Here is a 19,267-nt window from a genome sequence, read left to right on the forward strand (position 1 = left end):
GCCTTTAAACTTTTCTTTCCTCCTTTGATTTTGAAAGGAAATATGATAGAGAGTCAACAGATATCACAATCAATAGAAATAACATGTTTTGTTTCATAGGAAGAACTCAATCACTACTCTAATAAGCTTGTAAATGAGAAAATCTGTCATTTTGAAATTTTTTTCCTGTAATCATACAATAAATGGCTTTAAAAGTATTGTTTTAAAAATGAAAGTATTATAATTATCCCATTGCTTTTAGAGTAAATATCAGAAGATTTTATCTAAGTACTTATCTAAGTGGAGGAATTTTACTACTTGATAGTAGCATTTATGGAGGATCTACTGTTTGCTCATTCATGTATGCAATCAATCATTATTTCAACAGTAAGCTTAAAAGCAAAAGCACATAGGTAACTTGATGTGGTGCTAGGTAATATTCAGGATAAAGACAGGTAAAAGAAGCAGGCACTGACTGTAATCTTATGATACAGTAAGGAAGACAAAATATAACTAAATATACTGGAATAGGTGCCATAATACCACAATATAACATTCTGAGTGTCAGGAAGGAAAGAGATTATGTCCAGCTAGGAGCAGTATCTGCGGAAGGATAGGACAAAATTTCTTAATAAAAGTAACATTTGAACTTGACCTGAAAGGATGTTTTCAACAAGAGAAACTGCTCTGATGAGACCATTTCACATGTCATGTAAATGAAACTTTAGAAATGTGAATGCATTTTCTGACCATACCATGGAATCTGATATGAATGAAATACATGGAAAGGTATAATGGTGGGCAAATTTATAATGCAGAAAGAGGACAGATTATAGATAATGATCAGTGTTCTGAGAAGAAGCTTACATATATTTTATATAAACTGCAAGGTACATTAAAGATTTTTGTGAAGTTTTATGTTCATGTGTATGCTTTGTGGGAAAAGATTGACTATCGAAAGACTAGTTAATAGAGTGCTACAGTAATTCAAGTGGCAGTTTAAAAAATAAGTGTTTTAAAATAGAGCAGTGGAGTGAAAGTCAAACCTCATGTATGAATATGAAAAAGTTTTCTGAGCTTGATTCATTAGAGTTGAATTGTTTGCAGAGAGGAAGGAAGAAATAAAAACTAGAATACAACTCTCATGATTTAAGCCGGTGCGACTGGAAAAATAGAGTGACCATAAAGGTGGAATACAGGTAGAACTGGTGAGATGTTGATGAGTGTGATTTCAGATTTACCAATTAAGATGCAGTAAAGGCATCCAAATAGAGGCAGCCATAAGTTACTTAGAAATTTAAGACAGGAGCTCAAAAGAAAGGTCTGAGCCAGAGCTCTAGATTTGAGGCTTAATTGTCAGAATGTTTAAAGTGGCCAAAAAAGTGGTTATGACATAAGAAAAGAAGAAAGTAGGAGGAAGAACATTAGGGAACACTTGCACTTGAGAGAAAAGATAAATAAGGAAAACCTGAAGGCAATAAACACAAGGGAATCAAAGAGAATGGGGGGAACAGGAGGACTGCAGTATCCTGGAAACCAAGGAGGAGACTGTGTCTTAGTCAGCTCAGGTTGCCATAGTAAAATCCCACAGCCTGGGTGCTTAAACAACAGACATTTATTTTCTCACAGTTCTGGAGGCCAGAATTCCAAGATCAGAATGCCAGCATGGTTGATTTCTGGTGAGATCTCTCCTCTTGGGTTGCAGATGGCTGCCTTCTAACTGTGTACTCACATAACTTCTTCTTTGTGCAAGCATGGGGGAAGAGAGAATGAGAAGGGAAAGGGGGGAGAGAGAACTATTTGGTCTTGCTTCTTGTAAGAGCACTTATCGGAGATGAAAGCCCCCCTCTCCGGACTTCATGTAACCCTAATTACCTCTCAAAGGCTCCACCTCCTAATGACATCACACTAGGTGTTAGAACAACCATTCAGTGTATAACAGACTATTTCAAGAAGATTGAGCTTGGGATCCTTGGGTTCCCCAAGGATGGACACTTTGTGGTTATCCTTGAGTGGCTTCAGTGTGTGATGTGGGTAGAATTTCTTTTACAATAAGTTTGGCATTAAAGGAACTTAAAATTCTAGATAGTATTTAAGGAGGGAGGAGTGACATAAGAGAAGAGAAATTTAAGCTGGTTTATATCTAAGAAAGGGGCTAACAGAGAAAGAAAAATTAAAAATATAACAGAGAGAACATGTGGTTTATGCTGAGCCACCTGACCCAGACCTGTGCCATTACAATATAGTTTATCATCTATTGACAACTCTGTGACCACTGAAGCATCAACTCCGAAGGACTGAGTTGAGTTGGTTATGTTCGGTACTGGTTCTCACTTAGCTACATGTGTGTTGCTTGACATTAAAAAAAAAAAAAAAAAAAAAAAAGATGAAAAAATTAGGCTGGGTATTTATAGGAATTTTTATTAAAATCCCAAAATACAGCCCTTGATTTTTAACAGACCTCTGGACTTACAAATATTGAGTGTAGGATTTCAGAAGTGACGTATGAAGGAAAGTCTGGAAAGTAACATGTGTTTTCCTGGAACTATTGGCAGATATAAAGGATTCATGGCTAATAAGTAGAAGTTGCATTGTAGATCCAGAGACAGACTGAGTTGGGGCTAAAGCAGTTACCTTTATTCAGATGTGATTAAAAGAACTAGAAACCCTCAGATCTCTCCCTGACAGCCAGTCATAGTGCCTGAGTGTGCCAACATGAGGCCATTTTATTTGGGATAAAAACTTATGCCCCCTGAAAAACCAAGCCAAAATGCCTTCACTTCCTGAAAGATGTAACATTTTGTCACCTGGAAGCACATTAGCCGTAATTTAGAATGAAAATAGAGAAGTTGGCATATCTGTCATATGTGGAGAAGTTGCTGCTGTGAGGGACCAGCTGCAGAGGTCATGGGCTTATGTGTGGGGAAGGAAAATAAATTTATGTATGTATGTATTTATTTATTTATTTATTTTAAAGAGAAAAAGTAGTGAAGGGCAGAGGTAGAGAGAGAGAAACTTTAGCAGACTGTGCTGAAGTAGGGAGCCCGACCCAGGGCTCCATCTCATGATCCTGAAATCATAACCTGAGGTGTAACCAGAAATTAGATGCTTAATCAGCTGCACCACCCAGGGGCCCCTGATCCCAGAATATTTTACATGAATATCCATAATGGCTCAAGAAAGGTCCATATGACACAACTGTGCAAAGAAACTAAGACTTGACAACCTCAAGCCATTTTTATAAGAGAAAGAGATGGGACTAAAATCATTGCGGGTTTTTTGGATAAAATCATCACTGTGTTTAGGTCTGTAACCTCAATAATGTATACATTTATTCATGCATATAATAAAATGAATAAGACTGCCCTCAAGAAGTTCATGGTTATTGGTATTACATACCATGGCAATAAAATCGGGTGAGTGGGAATGATAGGAAATGGTATAGTGTGGTGATTCAAGTAGGTGACTAACTTTAGAGTCAGAAGTTTATTAAGTATACACCCAACTCTATGTAACAGTCACCTATTAAATGAAAGAAACTGTTGGAGACCCACTGGAGTCCTGCAGCCTGAACCTGACCATGGATGTTCTCAGATCATGAAAACAGAGCCTATAGACTCACTAATTAGAACTCTTGAGCTGCAAGTTACAGAAGCCAACTTAAGCTAGCCTAAACATATTTATTTTTCATTTGCATAAAATAAATGGGAAAATGTATGTAAAGAGTGTAGTACAGTGCCTAGCACATAGTTAATTTTCAATAGCTGTTAGCTAGTGACACTGAAATTATGAAAATAGGACAATGTATGGGAGTCTATATACTAGCAACAAAACTCTGCATTACATCATCATGTAAAGAGAGTTCTGATAGAATGCATCATCGTTATCATTAGTTCACAATATCTATGCTGTATAGAATGGAAGAGCACGGGCAGCCCGGGTGGCTCAGCAGTTTGGCGCCTGCCTTTGGCCCAGGGTGTGATCCTGGAGACCCGGGATCGAGTCCCATGTCAGGCCCCCTGCATGGAGATGGAGCCTGCTTCTCCCTCTGCCTGTGTCTCTGCCTCTCTCTCTCTCTCTCTCTCTCTCTCTCTCTCTCTCTGTCTCTCATTAGTAAATAAATAAAGTCTTTATAGAAAAAAAAAAAGAATGGAAGAGCATGTATCTGCTAAAAGTGGAGACATGCAAGTGATACTTAGTGTGAAATGTGTGTGGGGAAAGACACCCTGTTTGACATGGCTTGGCAACCTGTCCGTGCTTGGCCATAGCTAAAGAAAGATGAGGTCATTTGCATTCCATCTGTAGTGTCCAGTATAAAGTGTTACCTACTCTAAAGGGAAGCAGACCATGTGAGCAACGTGTTTGTAAAGCTAGTTCAAGAACAAAAACATTAACAGCTTGCAAAATGAAGAACATAAGAAAGTACCAGTGGATTTGTAAGCTTCAGATCATGAGAACAGAGCCTTAGGCTCTCCTTAATTAGAACTCTCTGGCTGCAAGTTATAGGAGCCAACTTAAGTTAGTCTAAGGAAAAGGGGGTGGGCTATTTAGCAGAAAGAATAGAAGGAATACTTTCAGGTATCCCTTGGTAACAAGATTTGAAATGCTTCTGGGTCACATGGGCAATTGAGCTCCTGAGAAAGGTCTCAGGGTCACCTGCTCTCTCCTCCCTGCCTGCCTTCATCTTCTCTTCATAGATCTGCTCTCTCCATGTCATGGGCCTTCATGGTCAGTCCAAGGACAAGCATCCCAGTGCTCTTGAGTTTACATGTTTTTATAGATCAGCTACCCAAAGAGACTGCTTCTGTTCTCTTTACCCCATAGATCTACAAAACACAGAAACTGATTGGCTAAGCCTGGCTCATGTGTCTATCTCAGTTTAAGGAGGTAAAGGACAATCACCTATCCATACAAAATGTGAGTGATTATTCCAAATTCTAGTGGGTATGCCAATGGAGCGGAAAGAAATGTCATAACTCTGACACAACATTTTTATAAAGGTATGCAGTATAGAACCAAACAAATTAACAACAACAACAACAACCTGTCTTTGCTACCTTTATAAAGAATCCTGGCTATAAAATGCTTCTCAGTTGCTTCAAGATAAACGAAGTGGGGGGGGGGGGGGGGACAGGGCAAGGTGCTTTGTTTTGTTAAAGGAAAATAGATCATTAGAACGCTGTTTTCTGAATGAATTAAAATCACAGGCCAACAATATAGTATTACTTATTATTAACATTGGTTAATAGAAGAAGAAAATTACATGACTGTGATTTTGTTTCAAAAGGGTAAAGGAAAACCTCCTATAATTTAAGGCAATTTAACAATACCCTCTATGCAGATTTTCTTCAAGATAAATGAGTCCACTGCTAACAAAATTAAGCCAAATCCTTAGCGATTCTGCTAAATATATTAAAAAACAACCGCTTAAAAGAAATCAGTAAGAAATATTTTCCCTTCCTTGATTTTCCAGCTATAAAAATACATAGTTACATTGCTCCTAGTAAATTCTCTCAAACACTGGGGGAATTAATATCACCTTCAGTTTTGCACTGCTTATGTTACTTGGCTTAGGTGGGTATGGGATAGGGGGTGGAAAAATGTTAACAACAACAACAAAAAAAACCCATACATGATCAAAGTAAAATAGAAGGATTTATGACCATGGGGCAGCAGAGGCAGTGAGGAAGCAGAAGGGATGGATCTGGGTCACTAGCCAGCTCTGTGACTTTAGCCATTGATTTTGTCAGTGCTTTATTGCAAGCTCTAGTATTTCAAGCCATTTTAGTAGTTTTCATAATTTAGACCTTTGCTTAAAAAAATATGGAGGGCTTACTACTTTACAAACTGTGGAAAATTTACCCATGAAAAAATATTGAATGGTCTACTATGACCCCACAGAATTTCTCCTGAAGTGGAGGATACCAGTAAGAACACTGATGATGACAATGTGGCAGAAGGTAGTTCTAGGACAGAGGTGAGGATAGCATGTTCAAGAGGCATAAATAGAAAGGACCTATGGTGTAGACCGTAGACCATGGATGGAGTCAGGTGGGGATCTAAGATAGCTAAGAATAATGGCTGCCCTTAGCTAGACCAAGCAGTGGGTTAAAGTCGGGGAAGGTACGGGGAAAGTGTTTAAGTCAGGGGAACTACTATGTGAAAAGATACAGAGGCAAGATATAGCACAGCATATTAGGGGGTAAGTGTTTCCATTGGGCTGACAGTAACTTCTTACAAAAACATATTTAGCTTCGAATGTTTAATACTTTGAAAATTTAGCTTAAACTCCAGGGCTAGTCCTAGTATAAAACCACAGCTTCTGCTGTGGTGGTTAGCATGGTTTCAAGGCCTGACACATACCTTTTAAAGACTTGAAGAGAACCACTGATAACTCATTCACTCAACAAATGATTTTCCAGTGTCTAGAATATGCCGGGACAGTGCAGGGAATTCAGTGGTGAACAAATCAGATCCAGCCCCTGCCTTTGTGGAGGTTAAAATCTAGCCAGATATTAAACAAGTAATCACAAGTGTAGTCAGTGTTTGTAAGAATAAATACAAGGTGTTACAGAGTGTTATTAGAGGGATCTAACCAGTCCCAGTGCGTGGAGGCTGAACATGTTCCAGGAAGAAATATTATTTAAATAAGACTTCTGAAGGAGAGAAGGGGTTAGCTAGGGACAGAGAGAGGGGAACTAATGGAGTAGAGCTGTCAAGCAATCAGAATGTAAAGGTGTTGAGCAGGAAAAAGACTCACAGCTGAAGGAAATGAAGCAATTTCGAGATGCCTAGAGGCAAGAAAGAAGGAAAGTATGATGAGAAGAAACTGAAGTGGTCAGTTATGACCAGATCAGGGTCTAGTTAAAGGGTCTTGGATCTTACCTTCTGAACCATGGAAATCCACTAAGGTCATACAGCAGGGTTGCACTGTCATCCTTGAGACATGTGTTTTATAGCTAGCATTCCACCCTCAGGGTAGAGGTTGTACTGGGAAGCAAGACTCAAGACTCTGGACTCTGGGAGGAGGCTGTTGCAGAGCCTAGGTGGGTGATTACACAGTGGCCCAACCTAGGGCTTTGACAGTTGGCGGTGAAAAAAGAGATCCCAGAGAAATAATTAAGACATAAAATAAAAGTAAAAGTAAAAATAAAAAATTGCTCAGGAAATTCCATTTTAAGGCATATAGAATAAACAGAGATATGCAGCCACCTCAGGGTTGTTTGGCTCCAAAGACTATAAAATTTGAACTATTAGAAGACTAAATATTTTAGCACATCTATGATATGATTGATCTATAAGAGTTGGGGTTGATCAGACACAAAAGCAGAAAAGAGCAGTCACTGAAACAAATGTTGGAAATGGTCATAGATCTCTGTGATGTGGAGATGGGTGGACAGGCTGATGACCCAGGGGCTTTTTGAAAATTTAAGTCCAAATGATAAAATGACCCCTAGAATTAATAGGGTGAAATCGTAGCTTAATGCCATCAAGTGTTTAATTATTAAAGCATGTAATGCCTATTATATCTATTCTAAGCCTTTCTGATCCAGAAATTCATAGCTCGTATGTTATTTACTACACATACACATTTCCTTTATTCCACAAGAAGAATCTTTGTTTCCAAGGAAACAGTAGATGATAGAATTAAAATATCTCAGAAATATATATTTTTGCTATTCCACAGTAGCCATACAAGTATCTTAGAATAACTACTAATACTGTCACAACCAATTAATTACTCAAAGAGTTAAAATATGGTAGTTTGCATCTGATCTTTCCATCTCTCCCTTTTAAACTAGTTTTACTATTTCTACATTAACTGAGTAAATAGCCATTACATACTATACTTTCTCCCTTTTAACCTGAGGATGGGTTTAATACTTACCTCCAGTCCTTATGATGATGTCTTCCTAGTTATTTTGGTAGTCTGAAGCTCATAAGCCTAACCCAGAGCAGATTTTTCAGGAATTTACTCATGGGAACAAGAGTCACTTAGTTTTTGCTTGTTGAAAACAGTTCATCTACAACCTTTATATCAAATGTCAGTTTTGCTGGCTATAAAATTCAGGGAGCATATTTTGTTTTTCTGAAGTATCGTCAATATGTCTTTCTGGTTACAGTTAACATAAAGCTTTGCTGCCTCAAATTCTGAGGATTATCCATTTTCCCTTATAAAACACTCCTGTTTTTTTCCCTAGACATCCAAAATAAAAATATTTCCATTTCCTATAGAGTCTGGTTATTTTACTAGAATGTCTCTTCATATTGGTTTTCTTGGGTCAGTATTCTCAGTGTGTAGTTACAAATCATTTTAAACTTCAGGAAAATTTTCTTGAGCTATATATATAGTCTTCAGTATTCATTTCCTTGCTTTGTTTCTTTTTCTTCAAGCATTTCTAATACCTGTATGTTGAAGCTTTTTTGGTTAACTTCAATATTTACATTTTCTCTCTAATCCTTCTCATCCTTTCATTTCATATCCTTTTTGTTGAAGCATAGTTACAAAGTTACATCAATATGAATAGACTTTTAATGGCAGTTTGATGCAGCTTATACAATTGCATGATATACCCCTGTAACCCACATGTAACCAAGGTATAGAGCATTGGCTTCACCTTAGAAATTTCCCCCATTCTTTTCTAATCTGTTCCACTTTCCATTCAGAGGCAACCACTACTGTGATTTCTATCCTCATAGATTAACTTGCCTGTTCTTGAATTTCATAAAAATAAAATCATACAGTAAGTTTCTTTTATGTCTCCATTCTTTCACAAAGCATGAGATTCATCCATGTCCTTGCATGGATCAATAGTTTATTCCTTTTAATTGCTGGTTAGTATTATGTTGTATGAATATACTAAAATTTGTTTAATCTAATGTGCTAATGGGTATTTACGTAGTTTCCAACTCTCACTATTACACATAAAGCCGCAATCAACTTATATATACTAGTTTTTATGAACATATATTTTCATTTTTTTGTGCGTATATGCCTAGAAGTGGAATTGCTGGATGATAAGGCAGGTGTATATTTAACTTGCAAGAAACTGCCAGAGAGATTTTGCCAAAGAAGCTGTAAAGTGATTTTGCCATTTTATACTCCTACCAAGAATGTATGAGATCCATTTGATGTTGGTAATCTTTCACATTTTTGTCATTCTAATGAGTATGTAGTTGTATTTAATTATAGTTTCAATTTGCATTTTCCTGATGACTAATGACCTTGAAATTCTTTTCATATACTTTTTTGGTCATTTATATGCCTCTTTTATGAAATACTATACAAATTCTTGCCTATTTTTTTAACTGGGTCATTTGTATCTTATTATTGATTTTTAGGGCTTCTTTTTATAATCTGGTTATAAGACTTTGTCAGGTACATGTATTATAATATCTTCTCAGTCTGTGACCTGACTTCATTTTCTTAGTGGGATCTTTTGATGAGTGAAAGTTTTTAATTTTGATGGAGTTCAATTTATCATTTCTTTTATGATTAGTGTTTTTTGTATTCAGTTTAGAAAATTTTTACCTACTGTAAGTCACAAAAATATTCTCCTATATTTTCTTCTAGGAGCTTTATAATTTTGACTTTTTTCATTTAGTGCTGTAATACTTTTTTTATGTGTGGTATAAATAATGGATCAAGATTCTTTTTTTTTTTTTTAATAGAAATCCAATTTTCCCAGCTCAGTTTTTGAAAAGACTTTCCTTCCCTCATTGAATGACATTGGTGCTTGTGTCAAAATTCAACTGAACACACACATAGATGGTCCCAGTTATGGACTCTTTACTATGTTCTCTTGATATTTGTCTATACCACACAGTCTTCTATTCCTGAATCTTATATTGTTTTAAAATCAAGTAATATAACTACTCCAGCTTTATTATTGTTCTGGCTATTCTGGGTCTAGGACATCACTGCCATTGCTCAAAATTTCATCTTTATATATGACATTACCTCTAGGGTTTTCATAATATACCTTTATCAGGTTAAGGCTATTCCTTTCTCAGTTTGCTGAGAAATTAATCATAAATGGGCATTGAATTTTGTCAAAATATTTTTCTGCATCAGTTGAAATATCCTATTTTTCTATTGTATTCTGTTAACATGGGGAAATACCTTGAATTATTATCAAATACTAATCCATTCTTGAATTTCCTGATATAAATTCTTCCTTGTTCTCCTCTATATTGTCTAGCTGAAATAGAGTCTACCATGTCTGACATTGGTGTAGCTAATAGTTTTTAGTTTTGGTTAGTGTTTGTATGTTCTACCTTTTCCATCCTTTGCTTTTCAACTTTTCTGTGTCCTTATGTTTATTTTTTTAAAGATTTATTTATTTATTCATGAGAGACCCAGAAGGAGGCAGAGACACAGGCAGAGGGAGAAGCAGGCTCCCTGCGGGGAACCTGATGCAGGACTCAATCCCAGGACCAGGATCACGGCCTAAACTGAAGGCAGACACTCAACTGCTGAGCCATTCAGGCATGTCCTTATGTTTAAAGAGTGTCTGTCCTAAGCTGCTCATAGTTAGTTAGAGTTAGACTTTGTTTCTTAGGTTGATAATACTTATGTTTAAATTAGATTATTTTGTTCATTTACACTTGATGTAATTGCTGACATAATCATATTTATATCTACTTTTTAACTATTTTCTGCTTGTCTTGGTGGAATGATTACTTCCATTTATGTGTTTGCTCTCCTTTTGTTTTTCTTTTCCTTCTTGCTTTCTTTGGATTAATATAGCATTTTAATATTCAGTTTTCCCATCTATTAATCTGTTAGCTTAACATTCTTTTATTATTCTGTTTATAGTTACCCTAGAGATTATAATAAGGATTTCCTGACTTTTATAATCTTAAATAAATTAGTAGTTTTCTCACTTTCCAAACAAAGCAAGGATCTTAAAGCACATTAATTTCATTTGCTTTGTGTCAACTTTCATGCTTTTTTGTTGTGCACTTTAATTCTGCACATTTTTTACATCTTATATTACATGACTATGATTGTTTTGCACAATCAATACGTATTTATATATTCCTGATATGTAGATCCTCCGATGATGAACTGAAATGATTTGAGTGTGTATTGTAGTTTTATAAAGTTTATTCTGCTTCACCTGGTGCATCTTATTATTAGGGTATAGTTATCCAGGGGTCCTGTGGTTCCCCACTGTTTCCCTGGGCTCCACATTCTTAAATGCCTTTAACTTCAAAGTGATTCATCAGTGCTGTGAAACTTCCAAAAACTTCATTCTGATTTCTGGCAGTTTTCTACTTAGCTTTGTATCCTGTGCTTTGTGCAGCCTAAAATTTGCACATTTTTTATGAGGGAACCTACTAAGTGTTAGTCTCTCTCTCTCTCTCTCTCTCTCTCTCTCTCTCTCTCTCTCTCTCTCTCTCGTGTGTGTGTGTGTGTGTGTGTGTGTGTGTGTGCGTGTGATATCTTTCCAAACTCTTGGCTCCTCAAGTCCTAGTTGCATTGTAAGACTTAAAATCAATGTTCATGTCTATAGGCCTATGCATTTAAAAAGTTTTTCTTGCTTCTTTACCTCTTAGTTAAGACCCCCTGCCTGCATGCTCAGTCTCTTCTCCTGAACCAAGAATCATCAAATGTTCCAAGGACAAAATAATTTGAAGATTATCTACTTACCCTTCTGAAGTTCACTTATTTCTGACTTGGATTCTTTCTGACTTGGTACCTTGAATTCTGGTTGCTATGACAGTTTTCAATGTCTGTAAATGGTTTTTAAAAATATTGAATCTGTTTTTTCTAGTTGTTCTCAGTGGGAGACTTGTTTTACCCCAAGGTATTACATCTTAGCTGAAAGCAGATGTCCTCTTATACCAATTTTAGTATCTCTTCCTCTCCTTTTTCAGTAAGCTATGATATCACTATGCTTTCTTTTAGGACTATGGGGACTATACATCTAATACTATGAAAAAACTTGTGTGATAATTGCCTATTAGGTTCTTTTTTCAGGTTTGATGGGTGGTGACAAGAAGATATTAATGGCTCTGCTTACAGAGAAATGGTAGCATAAAATAAATGTTAGTAGAACCATATCTAATATTGTTGATGCTATAGCCAAGAATATCAGAGCCTCACACAATTCTAGATTTAAGTGATCTAAGTCCTTTTTGTTATCATTACTTTGATTTTAAGCTTCTTATCATAGTAATTATTTCTGATTTCTTTTTTTTCATTTTTTTATATTTTGTCAAGAGATAGGAAAATAGTTGATTGACAGTACTGGTCTTTTTAGCAAATCAAATATGTAACAAGGATTCATTATTTTTTTAAAAGATTTATTATTTTATTTTAGAGAGAGGGGAGGGGCAAAGGGAGAGAGAATCTTAAATAGACTGTATGCAGAGCACTGAACCCAATTCCCGGCTCAATTTCACAACCTTGAGATTGCTACATGAGCTGAAACCAAGAGTCAGATGCTTAACTGACTGTGCCACCCGGGTGCCCCAAGGATTCATAATTTTTAATTGATAAAAATTAAGCTAATTTGAAATTATGATTACTAATGAATCACAAGGGCTTTTTTTAAGATTTATTATTTGAGAGAGAGAGAGAAAAATAAAGGCATGAGCGGAAGGTACAGTGGGAAAAGGACAGGGAGAAAGAATCTCAAGCAGACTATCCACTGATTGTGGAACCCTTCATGGGGCTCTGTCTCATGACCCTGAGGTCATGACTTGAGCTGAAATCAAGAGTCAGATTTTCAGTTGACTGAGCCACCTAGGCACCTCCATGAATCACAAGTTATGATGAGTTATAAGCAGATATTTTCTGTTTTCCAAACACCTGCATTAATTTGCCATAATCACTCAGTTATTTGTAATTGCCTGCAATTGGGTAGATCAGAAAGGTTAAAAGATAGGCTAAACATTTCTGACACATAATGTTACTTTCATGGAGTTCTTTCAATACTGAGGAGACAGACCCATCGGTGGAAAACAAACAAACAAACAAACAAAAACACCTTTAGCAACCACATGAGGCAAGATTGACAAAATTGGAGATTCAGAGGCACCCAATCATGTGGTCAAGTTTCTCCATCATTTGTCTAATTCCGAAGTTGTGTGGATCAGGAATGCAAAATTCTAAACTGAAAATCTTGAAAAGCTTAGCCTCTTAATGCTGAAGTGATGAAGACCCACCAGATGAAGTGTACTAGTGCACAGCCAGATGTTCTGTTAAAAGTCCTGAAGGGGTATGCCCTACAGTAGACTGATTCCTATCCCAATTATAAAATAACTTTGACTCAGCTCAGTTCTGGATTAGATAAAGATGATCTATCCCCCTTAACAGATAAAGTGGTAAAGCAACTCTAGCACAGATAATAGCATCTACAATTTACAACCTCTACAGAATCATTTTATATGTGTGTGTTTGTGTATGTATATATACATACATACGTACATGTCTTATGTGTTTAGTGTGGAAGAGTTAGGAAATATTACCAAAAAATCAAGGGAAACAATTAGACAATAGAAGCAGACCCACAGGTGATACACTGATCACTGTTGGAGGTTGTTAGAAAATCAAGTCATTATTCTGAATGTTTCTAAAGAAAAGAATCATCCATTTCACTTGTTTGAACTCTACATCAGAGGAACTAAATAGCTGATGAGGAGAAGTTCTAATTTAGAAAAGAAATCTGGTTGACAAATACAAAAATGATGATAGAATTATAATATTACCATTTTGCAGTTTTGTAATAAAATAATTGACCTTCATAATGATCATCAGTGATGCTAAAACCATTAGATGAAAAGCTGATGGGAAGTTTTATAATGTATGCATTAGGCTGACCACGCCTGACCACTGATCAATCCTAATGTGATTAATAGACAACCCAATTTATGTGCTTTTTGGTCTGGTATAATAGGGAGTAAACACTATCTCCAAAATTATATTCCATGCACAAGCAACCATCAATCTGATCAAACCCTCAGATCTAACTATCAATTTTTGGCAATATAGGTGACAGAGGAACACGTTAAATGATGCTATAGGGACTCAACCAGTAAAATCTGTAATCTGGGAAGCAATCAGTATTTTTTCAACAAATAGCCTGCAAAAAAGGGGAAGGGAACATCTATAGATTAAGAAGGCTTAAGAGATTTATCAACAAAATGTAATATGCAGATCTTGTTTGGATGCTGATTTGAAAATCAAAAGTAAAATAAAAATATATGAGACAAACAGAGAAATCCAAATAGTGATGTTAATATTAAACATTTAATACCAAATATCAAAGAATTACTATTAATATATTTTAGATATGATAATATTATTTTTCCTTTTATTATAAAAATGTGTGCTTATATACTGAATTACTTATGGATGAAAACATAATGATTTAGCTTTTCTTTAAAATAAATAAATGGTGGTATGGATGAAACAAGATTCACACATATATTATTACTGAAACTGAATAATAGGGATATGGGTATTCATTTTAGTATTTTCTACATGTTTCTATATTTTTGAAATTTTTCATTATAAAAAGCCAATTTTAAAGATGTCTGAAAAAACATCAGAAGAATATGAATTCTCATATACTAATGTAAATTGGGCAAGCACTTGGTAGAGCAATTTGGCCATATATAAGAAAGATGAATGCACACTCACAGCAATCCCCAACTCCACTTTTAGGTTCATATCTTAGAAAAAATCTCCTATATCTCCCATATTTGTGTGCAAGGAGACATAATCTAGAATGTTTACTGCAGCATTGCTCCAAATAGCAAAATGTAGGAAACAACTTAAGTGGCCATCAGTAGGAGAATGGATTTTATTTGTGGTAGTGTGGTATGTATTCAGTTTAGTTTAAGTGACTGAACTAGAGCTATACCTATCAATGTAATACAAAATGGACAAAATAGGCAAATTGCTGAATGGAAATAGAGTGTGATGTTATGTATATAAAATCTAAAAACATACTAAACACTACCATATATTATTTATTAGCACATATGAATATAAATGTTGTAAAAGTATTAAAATATGACAAGTGACGATCCACTCATACCAAACTTTCCCTCAGAAAGGAAAGGATTAGTATTAAGAATACTAGATAGGGACGCCTGGGTGGCTCAGTGGTTGAGCGTCTGCCTTTGGCTCAGGGCGTGATCCCAGGGTCCTAGGATTGAGTCTGTGTTAGATTCCCTACAGGGAGCCTGCTTCTCCCTCTGCCTATGTCTCTACCTCTCTCTCTCTGTGTCTCTCATGAATAAATAAATAAAATATTAAAAAAATAATATGTAGAGGGCTTCACATATATCCTTAATGTTTTCAAAAGAACAGAAACTTTATATAAGGCAAATGTTTGCCTTAAGATATTTGCCAAAGATATTTGACAAATCTTTGGCAATTAAATTGAATTTTATTAGGTTATTCTCTGCAAGCTCTTATTAGCTTAGAAATCTTAATAATTACAATTTATTTAAATTAGCAGTATTTTGTACACACCTGTGGAATGTGTTACACATCTGTGTTTATATAAAGAACACTAATGTACTATGTTACATATCCATGCCTAAAATGAAGAGTGGAAGAAATTACCGTTTACAAACGGTCTATGTAGACAATCAGAGCTCCACTCTCCACTCTGATAAACAAATGTTTAGAAATAAATATTTAAATTCAGATAATAGAAAAAAAATGCACTTGGCTTTGGAAAGCAATTGGAGGCACAAATTATCCTATATTTATCTATAAGAAAAAAAAAGACCACACTCTGCTAAAATGGTCTTGAGTGGTTGCTGCCAATCTTTGTGATTACCTTGGACAGATGCCACATTATTATTTCCATGGTGAACTGACCATCTGGAATTGTATAGACCATTTTATCTCTGCTAAAAGTAGACTCACCTCCAAATCTATCATAGACATGCAACTTCAGACACAGACAGCTAACTTGTTCTGTACCTAGCTCTCACCTGCTCCTGCTACATCCATTCAATGTCACTAACATTGTCCCCACCCCCAACTCTACCCCCTACGATCTGAAGAGAAAACAGTTTATCATCTAGTAGAAGTTATTGAAATTCTTGAATAAGGAAAGTGGTTAGCATTCATAAGTAAAATGAAGTAAAGCTTGAGATACTGTGAATTAGTCTACTCTAAATTGCACTGAATTTAAAATATCTGGGTCTTTTGTCTGTGCTTTTGTCCCTCCATCTTTCAGAGGAGGGATTTTAATAGTGATGTCTTAAGCTGGGATAGCTTTTTGCTATTTGGAAGCTTTTCACATTTATTCTTTCAATAATCCTTTATGGATGAAAAAAACCTGAGTCTAAAAGGGGCAAATACACAGTTGGAGAGTGCCTGGTTTCCTGGGCCCTTATCCAGCCATCTTATTGCTACACTACCATGGTGAAACTTGTTTGTAACAACTTCTCAAGTTCATGTGAAGAGTAATTCCTAGCATAGAAACTGACATATTAATGAACTACGGTAAAGAAAATAACATCTTAAAACAAAGTCATATGGGACTAAGTACACCCAAAAAGAGATGGTCTCTTATCAGACAAAGGAAGATTTGGACAATGAGAATAAATGGGAGAAACTATAACAAGGAGTGACTGCATGGAAAGAAGAGGAAAGAAAGGAAAGGAAAGGAAAGGAAAGGAAAGGAAAGGAAAGGAAAGGAAAGGAAAGGAAAGGAAAGAGAAAAGGGGAAGAAAAAAAGGAAAATTAGAAGGGAAGAAGAGGGAAAAAAGAGCAAAAGAAAATAAATCAACTGAACTTTCTGAAGAAATTGAAGAGGAATCTTTCTTACTAAATTTCTGGGGTTTCTTTAAATCTACAATTTCTGCCAAAAGATTCAAGCACAGATTTGAGACTTATATTTGACAAGTCTCCATATGCTACATTTTCCCTCCAAGCTTTTACTCTGGCTTACCGAATCTGTGGTTGGTTGAATATGTGGTTTTACAGTTGCTAAAAATACCCTGAAGTCAAGCTCCTCTCATTTTTTTTTGTGCAGTTGATAAAATGGCCACTCTGGCATCAGATTTTTTCAAGGCTTTGTTTGGCCTGTAACCTTTAATCAACCCCCCTTTCATAAAAGTAAGGTCCGTAGGCATAGATCATTTACATTTCACAACACAAAGTGAGTCAGAGACTGAAGAAATGACACTATTAAGGAAATGCTATAATTTTTCAACTATTTCAAACAATAGTGAATTAAGGTGGCTTTGGGATACTGGGAGTTACTGTGTGGAGTTTGGCTGTCAATGTGGTTGCCACCCCTGAAGGAACCCCAGAACTGTAATTCCAAGTCAGTGACACAGGCCACGGAGCCCCCATCCCAGTCCCCAGGAGATAGACATGCTATATGGTCCAGGCATGTCACACTCTGCACCTATGCTAATGTCAGCACGCCAAGTCTCTGAGCTGCCAAAATGTTTCTCTGTACTTTTATCATCATACATATACCCAGCAGACAAGACCAGCTGCATCATTTGCACGGCCCAGTGCAAAAAGAAAACATGAGGCCCCTGGCTGAAAACACAGAGGGAAATGTTAAACAGACTATAATATAAAGTCTTTTCTTTTCTCCTGTGGTCTCTCTCTCAACCTGTCCTTATGTTTTTTGATTTGCCATTTAGTGCTGCACTCCTGTGCTGGGCAGGGGTGGGGGGAGGTTACTTGGGGGGCACATATATACCCGGCCAGGTGCCAAAGCCCCAATTCTCTGACTCCATGCAGGTGCAGCCCTCAGGCTGCCAAGTCCTCCTCCCACCAGTCTAGTCACTGGGCAGACACTACAAGGAAATTGAACCGAGCATCTCTCCTTCTCACCTCTCCTACCCTGGCCCTTGGCAGACTGGTGACATCCAAGGACTAGAAAGTGGACTAGAAAGTGGACTAAAAAGTGACTGCATGGAGGATGAGTGAGAGGCTCACCCCTGTGGTGCCTGCTAATCCAAGGAGGGGACGGCCAATCACCTCCTTGAGGTGTTATGCAGCAGCACATGCACTTGACCCTGATTTGATCTCCCTGTACTCATGCCCAGAGAGCCCTGCCAGTGGTGGAGAGTGGAGAGTGATCCCTGGGCAGGGTCAGAGAGTGAAGACTCGTTGAGTCCCAGGGGGCACTAGTGAAGTCAGGAAGGCAGGACCCTAGGGGTAAGCTGAGGTTCCAAGCCCCTAAGTGCATGCTCCATTTCCCCATCAAACATCACTTACAAAACACAAATTAAGTGATACAATGATTACAGATTCCAAAATGGTGAATATCAACCACTAAATCCCAAGTGCAGGCCCTTCTGATGAGGGACACACTGTACCTCTGTATTAGACACAGGGGCCTGAAGCCAGCCTGGGTGGGGTCCTGGCTTCCCAGTACCATTGGGCCAGGCCACACATAGACACTATCTACAGGTAGAATTAACTAGGAGATTCAAGGGACACAGGCAGTTTAGCATGTAGCCAAATGCTTTAAGTCTATTTTTCTGCCTTCCTTCCTGAGAAATGAAGTTGTTTTATTATTTTGTAGGTTAAATGTTCTTTCTTACTGATAGTTTCATTTATATACTCCAATATCATACTTCTATCCCTGGTCATCTACTTCCTGACTTCCATTGTTGACATGATTTTTGTGATTTCAGGTGGGCATATTGAATGTCAGGGACATAATACTTCAGCAAGTTTAATAGCGAACGTTGTCTCTTTGTCTATTTTTTAAATAAATAGATTATTGCAATAGTAACAAAGTTACACCAAGGTGTTTCAAGTTTTTATCTCTGGGCAGGGATTTCAAATTATTCTGGGTAGATCATGTACTTTGAAAATGGTTTATTGAATGTCCCACACCTGGCAGAAATGCAAATATTGATTAATTTTATTTTTTCTCTTTCACCTTTGACTTTTTCCTCACCTTCTACATTCAGATCAGATTCCTTGATTTCAGGTATTGAAAAGCTATTCCAGTGTATTTTTGTCTCAAACCTCAAATTTACATCTCTCTTTCCTAGCATGTGCCAGGCCTCAGTCTAGAAGATGTGGAATGGGAAAGGGCATAGTCTGCTCCTGCAATGTCTCTGGCTCTTTCCTCTTCTGTTTCCCTTCCTCTGTCTGCTTTAATGGGGGGAAAAAGAGATAGGAAATACAGCAAAAGGTTTTGTCTTGCCTGCAGCTGTTATAATCCTCTTCTGATTAACACTGGATAATTGGCACCAGGATCTTGGGGTAGGTAGCCGATGCTGATACATAGAGAGTATTTGTGAGTTTTTAGGGACCCCTTTAGGAGACTTCATC

The 19,267-nt window shown here is 36.8% G+C and overlaps 1 protein-coding gene across 7 annotated transcripts in view; it reads left to right on the forward strand.

Moving 5' to 3' along the window:
- Nucleotides 1–19,267, forward strand: part of GRM1 (glutamate metabotropic receptor 1) — a 387,866-nt gene that overhangs the window by 355,994 nt on the left and 12,605 nt on the right. The window lies entirely within an intron of this gene.

The sequence above is a fragment of the Canis lupus genome, chromosome 1 (genome assembly GCF_048164855.1).
Source record: "Canis lupus baileyi chromosome 1, mCanLup2.hap1, whole genome shotgun sequence".
Classification (NCBI taxonomy): Eukaryota; Metazoa; Chordata; class Mammalia; order Carnivora; family Canidae; genus Canis; species Canis lupus.